The following is a 15,519-nucleotide window of genomic DNA, read 5'->3' on the forward strand; positions in this document are numbered from 1 at the left end:
ACAGGGGAAGAAGAGACAGAGGGAGAGAAAGAGGGAGAGTGGGGGAGAGATGGAGAGACAGAGAAAGAAAGAGACAGGAGATAGAGAGGGAGAGAGACAGAGAGATAGAGACGGAGAGAGACAGAGAGATTGTGGACAAGCTTATATATTTTATCACGATCTCATTCTTAGACTTGTATAAGCTTTATTGCTGTTTAGAGAGTGAACATGTATAAAGGGGGGTAAACCTGATCTGATCTGTCATTTCATAATCTAAAATAAAAATCTTTTTGTTCCAACGTTGTAGGCGTGTGTCAGACAGAACATTGTGTTAAGTCAGGTGAGTAGTCCATTGGTGCTTTTTTTTTTGTCTTCATTTACAGAATAAAATTATGCCAATTGTAATTAATGCGTCACATTTAATACTCTAATCCAAAGTTGTTAACTTTACAGAGAGAGAGATGAGAACTTTACAGACTTAAAAAGACTATTATTCAACTTTTGTAGATGTAAAATAAGAGAACATTAAAAAATTTGCACTAAGCAAATAACAGAAAAGTTTAAACATAGACGGTCTTTTTTAACAAAGCTTTTATATCAATTCTCTCTTTTTGCTCGGTATAAATCTTGTACCCGTTTTTTCTCAAACTTCCAAATCTCGGAACAAGAGAAAACCTTGCACAATTATTTAATATCGATGACAACACGTGAATCAATAAAAAAACTAACCAATTAGTTAATTAGTTAGGGGTAATTAATTAGTTCTTTATGGGAAAAGGGAGATAAATCTTGCAGTACTAGTGCCTATATGGCAGCAATTGTGCGTTTCTTTCCCTTATATAAGCTTTGTTGTTTTGTTTTTGTTTTTTTAAGGTTTTTTTTTATTTGCTTGTTATTGAAGCTTATTTTTTTTTGTTTTGTCATTGTTTTGTATAGATTTTGCGCCTTTTTTTTTAATGCGAAAATTGTAACTCAACATTCAGACTACGTCTGCACAAGGCAACGCAGAAAACACGATATTCAGCAGCTGGTGTCGTAATGAAGGATCTTAACGTTTCCAGATCAATGTATTCTTGGTTGGAGAACTGTGATCGATGTATTCTTGGTTGGAGAACTGTGATCGATGTATTCTTGGTTGGAGAACTGTGATCGATGTATTCTTGGTTGGAGAACTGTGATCGATGTATTCTTGGTTGGAGAACTGTGATCGATGTATTCTTGGTTGGAGAACTGTGATCGATGTATTCTTGGTTGGAGAACTGTGAACGATGTATTCTTGGTTGGAGAACAGTGATCGATGTATTCTTGGTTGGAGAACTGTGATCGATGTATTCTTGGTTGGAGAACTGTGATCGATGTATTCTTGGTTGGAGAACTGTGATCAATATATTCTTAGTTGGAGAACTGTGATCGATGTATTCTTGGTTGGAGAACTGTGATCAATATATTCTTAGTTGGAGAACTGTGATCGATGTATTCTTGGTTGGAGAACTGTGATCAATATATTCTTAGTTGGAGAACTGTGATCGATGTATTCTTGGTTGGAGAACTGTGATCAATGTATTCTTAGTTGGAGAACTGTGATCAATATATTCTTAGTTGGAGAACTGAGATCGATGTATTCTTAGTTGGAGAACTGTGATCAATATATTCTTAGTTGGAGAACTGTGATCAATGTATTCTTAGTTGGAGAACTGTGATCAATATAATCTTAGTTGGAGAACTGTGATCAATATTGTTACGATCTTCTCTATCAGGCCTTCTGTAAACACCGCTAAACACAACACAGCACATCTAACACCAGAACTTGACAATAGGGCTTCAAGTAACAAAGTGGCGATTTAATTACAAATACATCGACAGCCAATTCAACACAATTGGCTACACTAACTTCAAATGCTTTCTTGTACAATAGACCTGCCTACTAAACACTACAAGTCTTTCTGTCTACTTCTAGACTCGTACAGCTACATTTTGGAGGACTCACAAGGTACCACACAGTCCTTATTGCCTTGCTGTACTGGACTCGACTGTCCTTTCTTACACACTGTCTCTCGACATTAAAGGCTCTCGGTCACATGACCACAACACAGTTTATACTTGCGTGTACTATAGTGCAGTAATGTCCCCTTGTTCAACAGCCGTTGACCTGTGTGATTGGCCAGAGTCGTGTGTGTCAGTAGGCCGCACACCCATTAACCCTTTCGGTCCGCCTTTGGAGTTACTACAATATATTCTTAGTTAAAAATTCGTGATTTAATGATTGATGAATGTTTTGTCTATAGCTTAATTCATGTATTTCCAGAATAACTCTCGTGTCGTCACCATGCGCTCTGGGCTGCTATCTTGATGGTCCTGGGTTCGAACGAGGCCAATCGTTAAAAAAGGCCTGAACACTGACTTGCGACGTCACAGCCTGTGGGCAGTCTAGAGCAATAGCTCGTTGCTATGTGTCACAGGTCCGGCGTCATTAGAGTGTCTCACAATTTAAAACCAATCCATATTTTTTTCAAAATTTCAGGATATTCTACAATGAATATTGGAGGCGCGTTGGCTCAGCGGTAAAGCGCTTGGCTTCCGAACCGGTGGTCCCTGTTCAAATCCTGGTGAAAACTTGGATTTTTAATTTCGGGATCTTTAGGCGCCTCTGAGTTCACCCAGCTCTAATGGGTACCTGACATAAGTTGGGGAAAAAGCAAAAGCGTTTAGTCGTTTTGCTGGCCGTATGACATCAACGTAAACCGTAGGCCACAGAAACAGATGACCTTTACATCATCTGCCCAAAAGACCACAAGGTCTGAATGGGGAACTTTACTTTACTTTTACAATGAATATTAACTCTTTCTCTCCGTAATTATTTACCACATTCTGATGGAATCAACGTTGGTATCGTCAGTTAGGAGAGAAAGAGTTAAAGTATAATGCATAGATCTATATTTTTCTTTTCCTTTTATTTCACCAACTAGCGGCACAAATTTTATCTTACTTAAACAAGAGTGTAGCTCCGTGTGACAACTTCTATGAATATGCATGCGGTCAGTGGGTCAAAGATCAAATCTTCAAGGTCAAGGAAACAAAGATAGATTTAGACCTGACAGTAGTAAATGGACTCGAAAAAAGACTCAAATGTAAGTTAATGGTAACGCATTGACTGAAAAAAAAAAGAGATTCATATGTTGACCTAAATTAATGATGACACTTACAAGTAACTTAAATGTAATTTATAATGTAGCCTATATTTTAAAGAGGGCGCGTTGGCTGAGTGGTTAATTGCTGGGCTTCCAAATCTGGTATCCTGGGTTCGCATCTCAGATTTTTGGGGAGAGCCCCTGAGTCCACCCAACTCTAATGGTTACCTGACTTTAATTGGGGAAAGGCGATGGTCGTTGTTCTGGACCTTCGATTCGGAAGACAAGCACTTTACCACTCAGTAAAAAAAAAACACCTTAAATAAATGAATAGACTTATTAATATACAGAAAGACACATACCTCGATATAGGGCCTACGGCTTATATTTTTATCGCAGGAAATCACAATTTTCCCCATCCAAAAATTATTGAGAACTAAGTTGAGCATAAGTAAATCTGTGAATAGATGTATAAATTCGTATAGTTATTTAATCTCAAGTCTTTAACATCTCTTTGTAAATTGTTTGAAATTTTCATTCCTTACCTTTTAAAATCTATTCCTATGTTTTTCTCTTAGTAGACACATAATAACATATCTCAAGCCTACTAAATGATATTTAGAAGTCAACATTAAAACTTATAAAATTTAATAAAATACTCTGAAAAGACACAAAGATAAAGGCACATTCCTCGTCCCATATGCTAGGACACATTTCTTCCCTAGTGCTATTAGAGCATGGAATGGGTTGCCTGAGCTAGCCAGGAAAACCAGTGACTTGGCAGAATTTAAGTCATTGGTTAATATGCATGACTAAATGCATGACGTAATCATCTTCTTTTTTGAAGTAACGTCTGTATTATATAAGATAAAATGACCCCCAAAAATCATTAAATCAAATACTCATTCATAGGTCTATAAAAGCCTTGTATATGCCTATATTTGCCAATGATTAGGCCACGTTTGACTGAGCTTGCCAGGAAAACCAGAATTTAGGTCATTGGTTAATATGCATGACTAAATGCATGACGCGTAGAATGTAATCATCTTTTTTGAAGTAACGATAAGATAAGTAGTAATGTAAACATGCCACCCATATGAGTTTTTAAAAAAAAAACTTAACTAGTTTACAAATTAATATTATTTATTTATTACTTTTTTATATTTTAATTATTATTTATTTATTTTGTTTTGGAGATCTGTTGAGCCACGAAGTGGACGGCGAGTCGAGATTCAAGAGAAATGTCAAAATATTTTACAAGTCATGTCTGAACGGCCGGGCAGGTATGTTGGCGTCTGCATTGTCAGCAACTGACCTAATTACTTTCGTCATTATTAGAGATCAAAATCTAGATTTTATTTTATGTTGCACTAGCGTGTACGATAAAGACATAGCCTATATAATTTCCATACTCCATTACAACATGGCTTTAGAAAATATAGGTCATATGTAGTGATGGGCAAAAGTTAACTAAAAAGTTAGAAACTTTTAGTTTAACTAAAAAAAATTTAGTTAAGGCCATTATTTAACTAGAAAAAAAAATTTACTTAAAATCGTAGTTTAATTAATTATTTTTTAGTTACTAACTAAAAAGTTTAATTAAAATTTGTAAAACTTTTCAACATGTGGTCAAGGTTAAAACGCACTCCCTGTTTTCTGGTCATGTGATATCAATAACTTTGATTATCAAAAAAAAAATGATGCAGTTAACAACTATTTAGTCAGTCTGCATTCGAAGAGGGTAAAGTAAGATCTTGGTAGAAGTTATGGGAGTAAATATTTGCACTTGAAAGTAGCAGTATTATAAAATGTTAAACATTTTTAGCCAAAAGCTTCTATGCAGTAGGCCTATTATGAATATGAATAAATCAACAGCAAGGCCTATACAGATCTAAAAGCGTTAGGGTAACCAACTCTAGAAAAAAAAATCTTAATGCACACCCTCTCTGACCATAAAGTAAACAGACTGAGTCCAACTGATTTTAACAACCTGGTCAGCTAGACATACACATGACCACATATAGGCCTAGTGTACTGTACGTGTGTAGTCGATAATACTGTAAGACTACCCTGCATTAAGCGTTATGCAATAGTGTTTGCTTAATGTTTAGAGGTCAGACAAGAAAATAACACACTGGCGTGGCTAGTCAAGCATGTTCGTAGATATATCTTTACACTAAAATAGTTATACACCCTCCCTGCCCAGAAAGTAAATAGACAGTGTGTCCGACTGATTTTAACAACCTGGCCAGATAGACGTACACGTGTAGGCCTACTGAGTGTGAAGTCCATAATAACAAGACTACCCTTTTTTTCCCTTGCGCGTTTAACCGTTATGCAATAGTTTTAGTTGTAGCTACTAAATGTAATCATTTCTTTCCACCAAAATATGATGGGTACAGTGCAATTCAACGGTGCCAGCTCTGAAAGTTTCAATATAAACAGCGGAGTTAAACAAGGATGTGTCCTGGCCCCAACCCTCTTTGGAATACTATTTTCACTGCTAATCCACCACGCGTTTGACAAATCCACCGAAGGCATCTATCTCCATTCCAGATTTGATGGCAAACTCCTAAATATTCGCCAGACTGAAGGCCAAAACTAAAATCAGAGCCACCCTCGTAAGAGATATGCTATTCGCGGATGACGCAGCGGTAGTGGCACACACGCAAGAGGAACTTCAGTCACTAATGTCCCGCTTCTCTCAGGCCTGTAAAGAATATGGCTTGACTATTAGCACGAAGAAAAATGTTATGGGACCACCTGCTACAGCACCACCCTCCATCATCATAGACGATAACAAGCTGGACGCCGTAAACGAATTCTGCTATCTGGGATCCGCAATTAAAGATGACCTGTCTCTAGAAGAGGAGATAAAAAAAAACGCATAGGGAAGGCTGCCTCGACCTTTGCTAGACTCAGGCCAAGAGTTTGGGAAAACCACAAGCTAACTACGGTGACCAAAATGGAAGTCTACAAGGCATGCGTTATGAGTACACTGCTGTATGGCAGTGAATCATGGACCACCTACGCAAAGCAAGAGAGAAAACTGAACTCATTCCATTTGAGATGTCTCCGTAGGATCTTGAATGTCACATGGAAAGAAAAAGTGTGCAATACTGAGATCATTGCGCGATCAGGCATTCCCAGCATCTTTACAGCCCTCAGACAACGCCGTTTGCGCTGGCTTGGACATGTTCGCCGGATGGAGGACAAGCGCATCCCGAAAGTCATCCTCTATGGACAACTCGCGACTGGCACAAGAAAAACTGGTCGCCCCCACCTCCGTTACATAGATGTATCAGTGAACATCAGTAATGACAATTGGGAAGATATAGCTCTAGACCGCAACAGATGGAGAGACAGTGACCAAGAAAGCTATGGACAGTGAAAGTACATGGATCTCAGCTCAGGAAGAAAAACGTACAATCCGATAAACGGCCAGCTCCTCTACCACCGAAGCAAAAGCCACCTTAACCTGCGCTATCTGTGGACGGGAGTGTCTCTCCAAAATAGGGCTCCACAGCCACATGAGGAAGTGTGCTCTGAGATGGACCGTAGTCGTTCTACGACTGAAGGAGGCCAATGATGATAGTTGTATTTTTAGTGGTCAGACAAGAAAATAGCACATCGGCATGGTTAGTCAAGCATGTATTTTACACTATAAAATAGTTATACAGGTCAAATGTTTTAAAAACTCCAACGATTTCGTTTCTATTTTTTTGGATACTAGATCTAAATTTGAAATTCTAAATCTATGTTATTTAATGAGATTTTAAACTTTACCAGTATAAGTAAGATTTTCCGTTATATAATAAGTTAATATATTTATAAAAAAAAAGAGTACCATTATTTTCTAAGGGTTTTAATTCAAGGCAAAAATACAAGCACACATATTTTAGACATTTTATTTTATTGTGCATTAACGTTTTTGTAAGAAACATATTCCTTAATACTGATTTTATCATAGATAAATATTACTAGAATGTTAAAAGAATAAGATCGGACCGTGGCATACAGTCGGGTGATTATATCTATATAGGTCTAGTTCAACCCCGCCCTTCCCCCCCCCCCCCACCCAAAAAAAAGTTTGTTATAGTTTAATTAACTTTTTTTAGTTTAGTTTAACTATCTTTTGAAATTCATGATAAACTAATAGTTTAACTACTTTATTTTAGTTGAAAACTAGTTTTAGTTTAACTTTTAAAAGTTAGTTTAGTTCCCATCACTAGTCATATGAGACTAACAGGATTAATTGATGACTTTGGTTCAAAACAAAATTCTAGCCTTAGGTTGCAGTTAATGTATTTGGAAGGTTAAAAAAAAAGTTTTCTTCTAGGAGTCTATATTCTTATCAGTGTATATTCCTATCAGACTATATTTTTATCACTCTATATTCTTATCAGTCTATTTCTTATTAGTTTATATTCATATTATTCTATATTCTTATGTCAATAATCTTATCAGTGTATAATTTTATCAATGTAGTCCTATATTCTCATCATTGTATATTCTTATCAGTCTATATTCTTACCTTATTATTTCCCCAGTTACAAAGCCTACCAAGACAATCGATGAAGAGGAAGAGGCGAGTGAAGCTTGTTTACTTAATGTAGAACCCAAGGAGTATTCTATTCTATTTGTAGCCTATATGTTGGTGTTACATGTATGTTAATATTCCAGAGCCCTGACGTGGTGAATCTCGAGAAGAAATGTGTAGACATCAGCAATGAGATGTTTCCAGACATAGTTGGCAGGCTTTACGTTGACGAGTACTTCACTGCGCATGACAGAGAATATGTTAAGTCCAAAAAACATTTTTTTTAATACAGACTCGGATTTTACGTATAGGCCTTAGCTCGTTTGCCCGGGCCCCTGACATTCAACAGGCACCTTGGTGCTTGCAATAAACAGTCAACGAGATATTAACAATATAACTGTTGAATGAGATGACTAGACTTTATGATGACAAAGTGATGAAGTAATATCCTTGTAGTTACACGTTTTACAACATAATTGTTATATTACTTAAATAATCATCTCTCCACCTTGCTGTCCCAGTACGTAGCACATTAATGTTCACAATCACAACACAACACACTGCTGACTCGACTCTAGTATGATAAGTATCTAGTGTAGACTTCGAATCCTAAATCCCTGTAGAGACAAAAGTAAAGACAAACTATAAAGGTCTAGTATACTATGGCATCGAAACAACTGCGAAAATGCAGTCATGCCTTAGATACTCACCCTAAACTGAACTAACGTCTGTATTATATAAGATAAGATAAGAGAAACAGGGGAACACAGAAGAATCTCAACAAACGTTACACCAGCATAACAAAACCACTCCATAAACGTACAAGCAAGGCAACTGAGAGGTATAGTCCTCTAGGCAATCTTTCCAAGGGGTTCAAGCCCGAACCCTGACTTAATCTGAGTTGTTCGACTTGAGCTGAGTTGTGTGACTTGAGCTGAGTTGTGTGACTTGAGCCGAGTTGTGTGACTTGAGCCGAGTTGTGTGACTTGAGCCGAGTTGTGTGACTTGAGCTGAGTTGTGTGACTTGAGCTGAATTGTTTGACTTGAGCTGAGTTGTGTGACTTGAGCTGAGTTGTGTGACTTGAGCCGAGTTGTGTGACTTGAGCCGAGTTGTGTGACTTGAGCCGAGTTGTGTGACTTGAGCCGAGTTGTGTGACTTGAGCCGAGTTGTGTGACTTGAGCCGAGTTGTGTGACTTGAGCTGAGTTGTGTGACTTGAGCTGAGTTGTGTGACTTGAGCTGAGTTGTGTGACTTGAGTTGAGTTGTGTGACTTGAGCCGAGTTGTGTGACTTGAGCCGAGTTGTGTGACTTGAGCCGAGTTGTGTGACTTGAGCTGAGTTGTGTGACTTGAGTTGAGTTGTGTGACTTGAGCTGAGTTGTGTGACTTGAGTTGAGTTGTGTTTGCTGAGCCTCTAAGTGCAGCACGTAATCTTTCTCTCCCCACCCCCTTTCCAACAGAAGAAATGTTTGGACCATATCGCACGGATCAAGCTATAGTATTAAAGATGTGCTAGACCAGCGTTTCTCAACCTTTTAGGCTCGGCGACCCCTTTTTACAATCCCCCACTGTGCCGCGACCCCCCCCCCCCCCCCCGCACATACAGATAGCAACAAAAGAATAGACAATAACAATCCATTTTTTCGATGGTCTAATCTAAGGCGACCCCTGGCAATTCGTCAATCGACCCCCAAGGGGTTCGCGACCCACAGGTTGAGAACCCCTGTGCTAGACAAAAGTAGTTCGAAACAAGCAAAATATTAAAAAAAAACTTTTTTAAAAAGGCTTATATTAGGAAAAGAACTGTACATTTACAGACATAGCTTTTATTACTGTAAGATTTATTGCCCTTTTTCTATAACAAACATAGTTAATTAATTACCACTAATTAAGCTTCAACTCTGAAGGAACATTGGAATCAAGTACAACGTTATCTATATATAGGCCCACCTCCTCATCTTAAATGCGGACCATGCAGATATAGTTTCAAAGTAATTTCCTACTAGAGCAGATGATCTCCTTGGCCTGGAAAATCCTGGAATCATTAGACAAGAGGTTCTCAAACTTTTTCGATCCGGGAACCCCTTTACTTTTTTTTTTCTATTCAGTACTGAAGAGATTACATTGCCAACAACACATAAGACACTGACATAAGTTTACGGTTTACACAACAGTTCACTTGAGTTCACGTTAAGATTGTTCATAAACTGTCCAAACTTGACGATCACTGGGTTGTCCATTGCCCGTGGCTGTTACAAGATAGTTAACGCATAAGTAACAAATGTTTTTAAAAAATGACTTAAATGAGGTGGATGACATTTTAAATTTTTGCTCAACTTATGTCATAGTCAACGAGCGCAAATTTCGGACGGGAAAGCAGTCTACACCTCTTTACACTGACCCATATTGCAGAATCAAAATTTGGAATAAGTTTTTGAAATAAGAAATTGTGGTCTTCTTGTTTAAACATTGGTTCCTCGTTTGCTGATATTTCTAATTGCTTCGATATGTAGACAAAAATGATTCAAAGCTTTTTAAAGATTCTAACAAAAATTGTTTATTTATTATCAGCTTAAAGAAATCTATACGGCAGTCTCTAAAGCGTTCGATCAAGTATTGTCTGAGAATTCTTGGCTCTCAAGGGATGCAATTCAAAAAGCCAAAAATAAGGTAATAATCTTGACTTTGAAGATTTTCATGAATCATATTTTTTGTAAGTCCCTGTTAACATTATTTAAAGCAATAAAACAACGCAGTAATATAGACAAAGAAGAGAACGCGGTATGGTGAAATTTTGTGGGCGATTTAATAATAATAACTTAAATACTATAATAATAAGGCTTGTCTTCGAGTCCGAAAGTACACCAACACTATAATATTTCTCGTGGCTACGCAATCCTTGCTGTGACCTACATATTTTGCCACATCCAGAGCAAGCATAACCAATGTCCGCCGGTGGTCGATTAAGATTTTCTTTTCGCCGGTTATCAACTTCCCTTGAAAGCGAGGCGTCTTTTGATACTATCTTAAATACTATAGAATATCCGGTATTAAGAAATATTGGAAACGACTTTGAAATAGATAGATATACACTACAAAGTATAGCAAGCTACATTGATTTATCCTTTTTTTCCATCTAAATAATAAAATTACTTTTCATTTTAAAAATACTTCTTCTTCCCTAGTTCTATTGGAGAATGGAATGGGTTGCCTGAGTCAGCCATGAAAACTGACGACTTAGCAGAGTTTAAGTTTTTGATTTACACGCATGACTAGATTGACCTACAGACACGCGTAGGGCGTAATCATTTTCGTTTTTTTTTTTTACAGTAACGTCTGTATAAGATAAGATAAGCTACAGTGCTAAAAAGGGCACACAAACTGTTATCAATAGATAACTATAAAACCTTTCTATTCTCACTGGTACTGTGGTTAATGTATTGACCTCTGGATGCTTGAAGAGGCTAAAGCCCTTGAGTTCGAATCCAGGTCGTTCAACCCTTTTGTAAAAAAATATTTTCTTTTGTAAACGCATTTAAAAAGCGATCACGCTAATATTCACGCATACCCCTTCCCCCCCCCCCTTTTTCCCTACTGGTTCAGACAAGTGATGGGCTCATAGCGTAATGAGAAAGCTAAAAGCTTGAAATTGCGCTAAGCAAAAACATTTGGTAAAAAATATTTCTAATCGCACTGATTTATTATTGTTACTCTACAGTTATAACAAATGTAATTACAATATAAACTTTGTTGTTGTTTTTTTTTAACTATTTAACCCTTTAGATGCGTGTGGTAGTTTAGTCTCTAAACACTAGAATTGTATTTCCATTGTGTATGCACTCTTGTAAAAAAAGCTCAGTACTTTAAGGGTTAATTAGAATATTTTCTCTTTTTTTCCATGACTTTGAATAGTTATTCTCCATGGAATCGAGAATTGGGTATCCTGATTCCATCATGCAAGACGAAAAGCTAATGCTCAAGTATGCAGACGTGAGTTACGAAGGGATGGGAGTTAACTCTGTTAACTTTGTAACATACAATATCTGGCAGACGTGAGTTACGAACATAGACATAAATAAATATAGACTGGCCGATAATAGAGTTTTATGAAACGAAAATTTGTGACTTGCATTTCTGTGTACTTTATTTATGTCTAGGAGTTTTGTTTAATCTCTAAGACTGAAGATCATGCAATTTTTCAATTTTTCAGAATTCGGAAATCCGAATACAATAGATATACATGTTTTCAAGTTACATGAAGTTATTTCTGTTTTTCCAGTCTATATTTATATATGTCTATGGTTACGAAGTGATGGGAGTTAACTCTGTTAACTTTGTAGCATACAATATCTGGCAGACGTGAGTTACGAAGGGATGGGAGTTAACTCTGTTAACTTTGTAACATACAATATCTGGCAGACGTGAGTTACGAAGTGATGGGAGTTAACTCTGTTAATTTTGTAGCATACAATATCTGGCAGACGTGAGTTACGAACATAGACATAAATAAATATAGACTGGCCGATAATAGAGTTTTATGAAACGAAAATTTGTGACTTGCATTTCTGTGTACTTTATTTATGTCTAGGAGTTTTGTTTAATCTCTAAGACTGAAGATCATGCAATTTTTCAATTTTTCAGAATTCGGAAATCCGACAACAATAGATATACATGTTTTCAAGTTACATGAAGTTATTTTCATTTTTCCAGTCTATATTTATATATGTCTATGGTTACGAAGTGATGGGAGTTAACTCTGTTAACTTCGTAGCATACAATATCTGGCAGACGTGAGTTACGAAGGGATGGGAGTTTACTCTGTTAACTTCGTAGCATACAATATCTGGCAGACGTGAGTTACGAAGGGATGGGAGTTTACTCTGTTAACTTTGTAGCATACAGTATCTGGCAGACGTGAGTTACGAAGGGATGGGAGTTTACTCTGTTAACTTTGTAGCATACAATATCTGGCAGACGTGAGTTACGAAGGGATGGGAGTTAACTCTGTTAACTTCGTAGCATACAATATCTGGCAGACGTGAGTTACGAAGGGATGGGAGTTTACTCTGTTAACTTTGTAGCATACAATATCTGGCAGACGTGAGTTACGAAGGGATGAGAGTTTACTCTGTTAACTTTGTAGCATACAATATCTGGCAGACGTGAGTTACGAAGGGATGGGAGTTTACTCTGTTAACTTTGTAGCATACAATATCTGGCAGACGTGAGTTACGAAGGGATGGGAGTTTACTCTGTTAACTTTGTAGCATACAATATCTGGCAGACGTGAGTTACGAAGGGATGGGAGTTAACTCTGTTAACTTTGTAGCATACAATATCTGGCAGACTTAAGTTACGAAGGGATGGGAGTTAACTCTGTTAATTTTGTAGCATTTAATATCTGGCAGACGTGAGTTACGAAGTGATGAGGGCTAACTCTGTTGATTATGTAACATACAATAGCTGGCATCGTAGCATACACACATCATCTTCATATGTCTCTTCAATGTTGTTTTAGTTCTGCTGTAACAGTTCGCGTAACCAAACCCCTCCATTTTTTTCCCTGTCAGCAGCTGTTCTTATTATAGCAGGATATCAAGAGAGAGGAGGTCCATTCTTTTACGTAATCAAGTTATTCTTTAAAGTGCAGTGGGGGGGGGATCACAAACAAAGGGTCGTCGAAATAAAAGCTGGCTGGATACACACATACATAGACCTATATTCATACATATAGATGTATCTTTAAATTCAAATGCACTTATCAAGTTTAATATAATTATATGGCACAGAATACTGTCCATCAAGGCGAGACCTGAACGCTACAATAACATTTTGAATGGGAAACACCAAAAAGATCTAGATTCCTGTGTGTTGTAGACATTCATTAAATCTCAGTCGTGCCTATTTACAAAGCTTCTATCAACTCACTGCTTCTCTCTGACACAATTTTTGTACACGTTGTTTCTCCTACACCCATTCTCAGAACTTTACACAATTATTTGTTGTACCTAACAAAATAGGAATAAAAAAAGGAATTAGTCAATTACTTAATTATTTATTGGTAATTAATTATTTTGCTTGGTATCAAAAAAGGAAATACATGCTACTTAACGAGAGTTATGACTGAAATAGAGCAGTGAGATTCATAACAAACAAATATTCACATTTGACTAGTGTAACACCTTTAGTTAAATCACTCAATTTAGAAAGCCTTCAGGATAGAAGACTCAAAAGTAAAGTAGCAATTATTCATAAAACACTGAACCATAATCTTCATATACAAAGATAAAGGCACATTCCTCATCCCATATGCTTGGACAAATTTGTACAAATACTCCTTCTTCCCTAGTGCTATTAGAACATGGAATTTGTTGCCTGAGCTAGCCAGGAAAACCAGTGACTTGGCAGAATTTAGGGCATTGGTTAATATGCATGACTAGATGCATGACGCGTAGGACGTAATCGTCTTCTTTTTTGAAGTAACGTCTGTATTATATAAGATAAGATAGTGTGTGGTATTATTCCCCTTATTACGTTTCGTCAGGCGCAGTAACTGAACCACACGTGAAGGCCGTACACGCTTCTTCTCCAACTTTCCATTCTCTGTTCAATTTTGCATAATTATATATAATCGATGACACTGCATGAATCAATACAAAATTAGTATGTCAATTATTGGCTTGGCTTGGCTACCTAGAAGGGGGCTCGAGGTTCGACACCCGACTCGGGCTGAGTTGTGTTTACTGAGCGCCTAAAGGCAGCACGGAAAACCTACTCCTTGATACCCCCCTCCCCCCTACTGGTCCACAAATGAGATTGGACCAAAAGCGCTCTGAGCATGCTATTAGCATGAAAGTAGCGCTATATAAAAGCTATAATAATAATTTAGAAAAAGGGAGCTACAATATTGAGATATATACTAGTGATGTAGCGGTTCCTTCCCTTAGCAGAGTTTAAGTCACTGATTAACATGCATGACTAGATTGACACATGAAACGCGTAGGGCGTAATTTTCTTCTTTTTTGAAGTAACGTCTATAATCTATAAGATAAGAAAAGCTTTGTTTAGACAAATATTTTTTTAAAATAATGTCTACGTAATCTTAACACATTTTCAAATTGGATAAATCAAGAAGTCTTCACCTTTTGGTTTAGTTTACCAAAAATAGTTTTAGCATCAGGCCTAAAATTAGCCTTTATAACACGCTGTAGGCCTATACAAAATAATTGTTACAAATGTATATATTACTGTTCTATTACTTAATTATATTCTTTCGCCAGCTGCCTTTTGATTATGGAGGCTTTTCTCAAACTGTAGAAGCTTACCTTAGTACTGAAGACCAAGACGCGTAAGTATGGAGGCTTTTCTCAAACTGTAGAAGCTTACCTTAGTACTGAAGACCAAGACGCGTAAGTATGGAGGCTTTTCTCAAACTGTAGAAGCTTACCGTAGTACTGAAGACCAAGACGCGTAAGTATGGAGGCTTTTCTCAAACTGTAGAAGCTTACCTTAGTACTGAAGACCAAGACGCGTAAGTATGGAGGCTTTTCTCAAACTGTAGAAGCTTACCGTAGTAGGCCTACTGAAGACCAAGACGCGTAAGTATGGAGGCTTTTCTCAAACTGTAGAAGCTTACCTTAGTACTGAAGACCAAGACGCGTAAGTATGGAGGCTTTTCTCAAACTGTAGAAGCTTACCGTAGTACTGAAGACCAAGACGCGTAAGTATGGAGGCTTTTCTCAAACTGTAGAAGCTTACCGTAGTACTGAAGACCAAGACGCGTAAGTATGGAGGCTTTTCTCAAACTGTAGAAGCTTACCGTAGTACTGAAGACCAAGACGCGTAAGTATGGAGGCTTTTCTCAAACTGTAGAA

General features: G+C 37.3%; 1 long non-coding RNA gene across 1 annotated transcript; it reads left to right on the top strand.

The window, feature by feature from the left end:
• The first annotated feature begins 281 nt into the window (after positions 1 to 281).
• Positions 282 to 7,697, top strand: LOC129925906 (uncharacterized). Its single transcript, XR_008777677.1, has 4 exons — positions 282 to 319; positions 2,946 to 3,107; positions 4,304 to 4,390; positions 7,658 to 7,697. It is a non-coding gene; the product is annotated as an uncharacterized LOC129925906 (long non-coding RNA).
• The last annotated feature ends 7,822 nt before the right edge of the window (positions 7,698 to 15,519 follow it).

Source organism: Biomphalaria glabrata, chromosome 4 (genome assembly GCF_947242115.1).
Source record: "Biomphalaria glabrata chromosome 4, xgBioGlab47.1, whole genome shotgun sequence".
NCBI classification, from domain to species: Eukaryota; Metazoa; Mollusca; class Gastropoda; family Planorbidae; genus Biomphalaria; species Biomphalaria glabrata.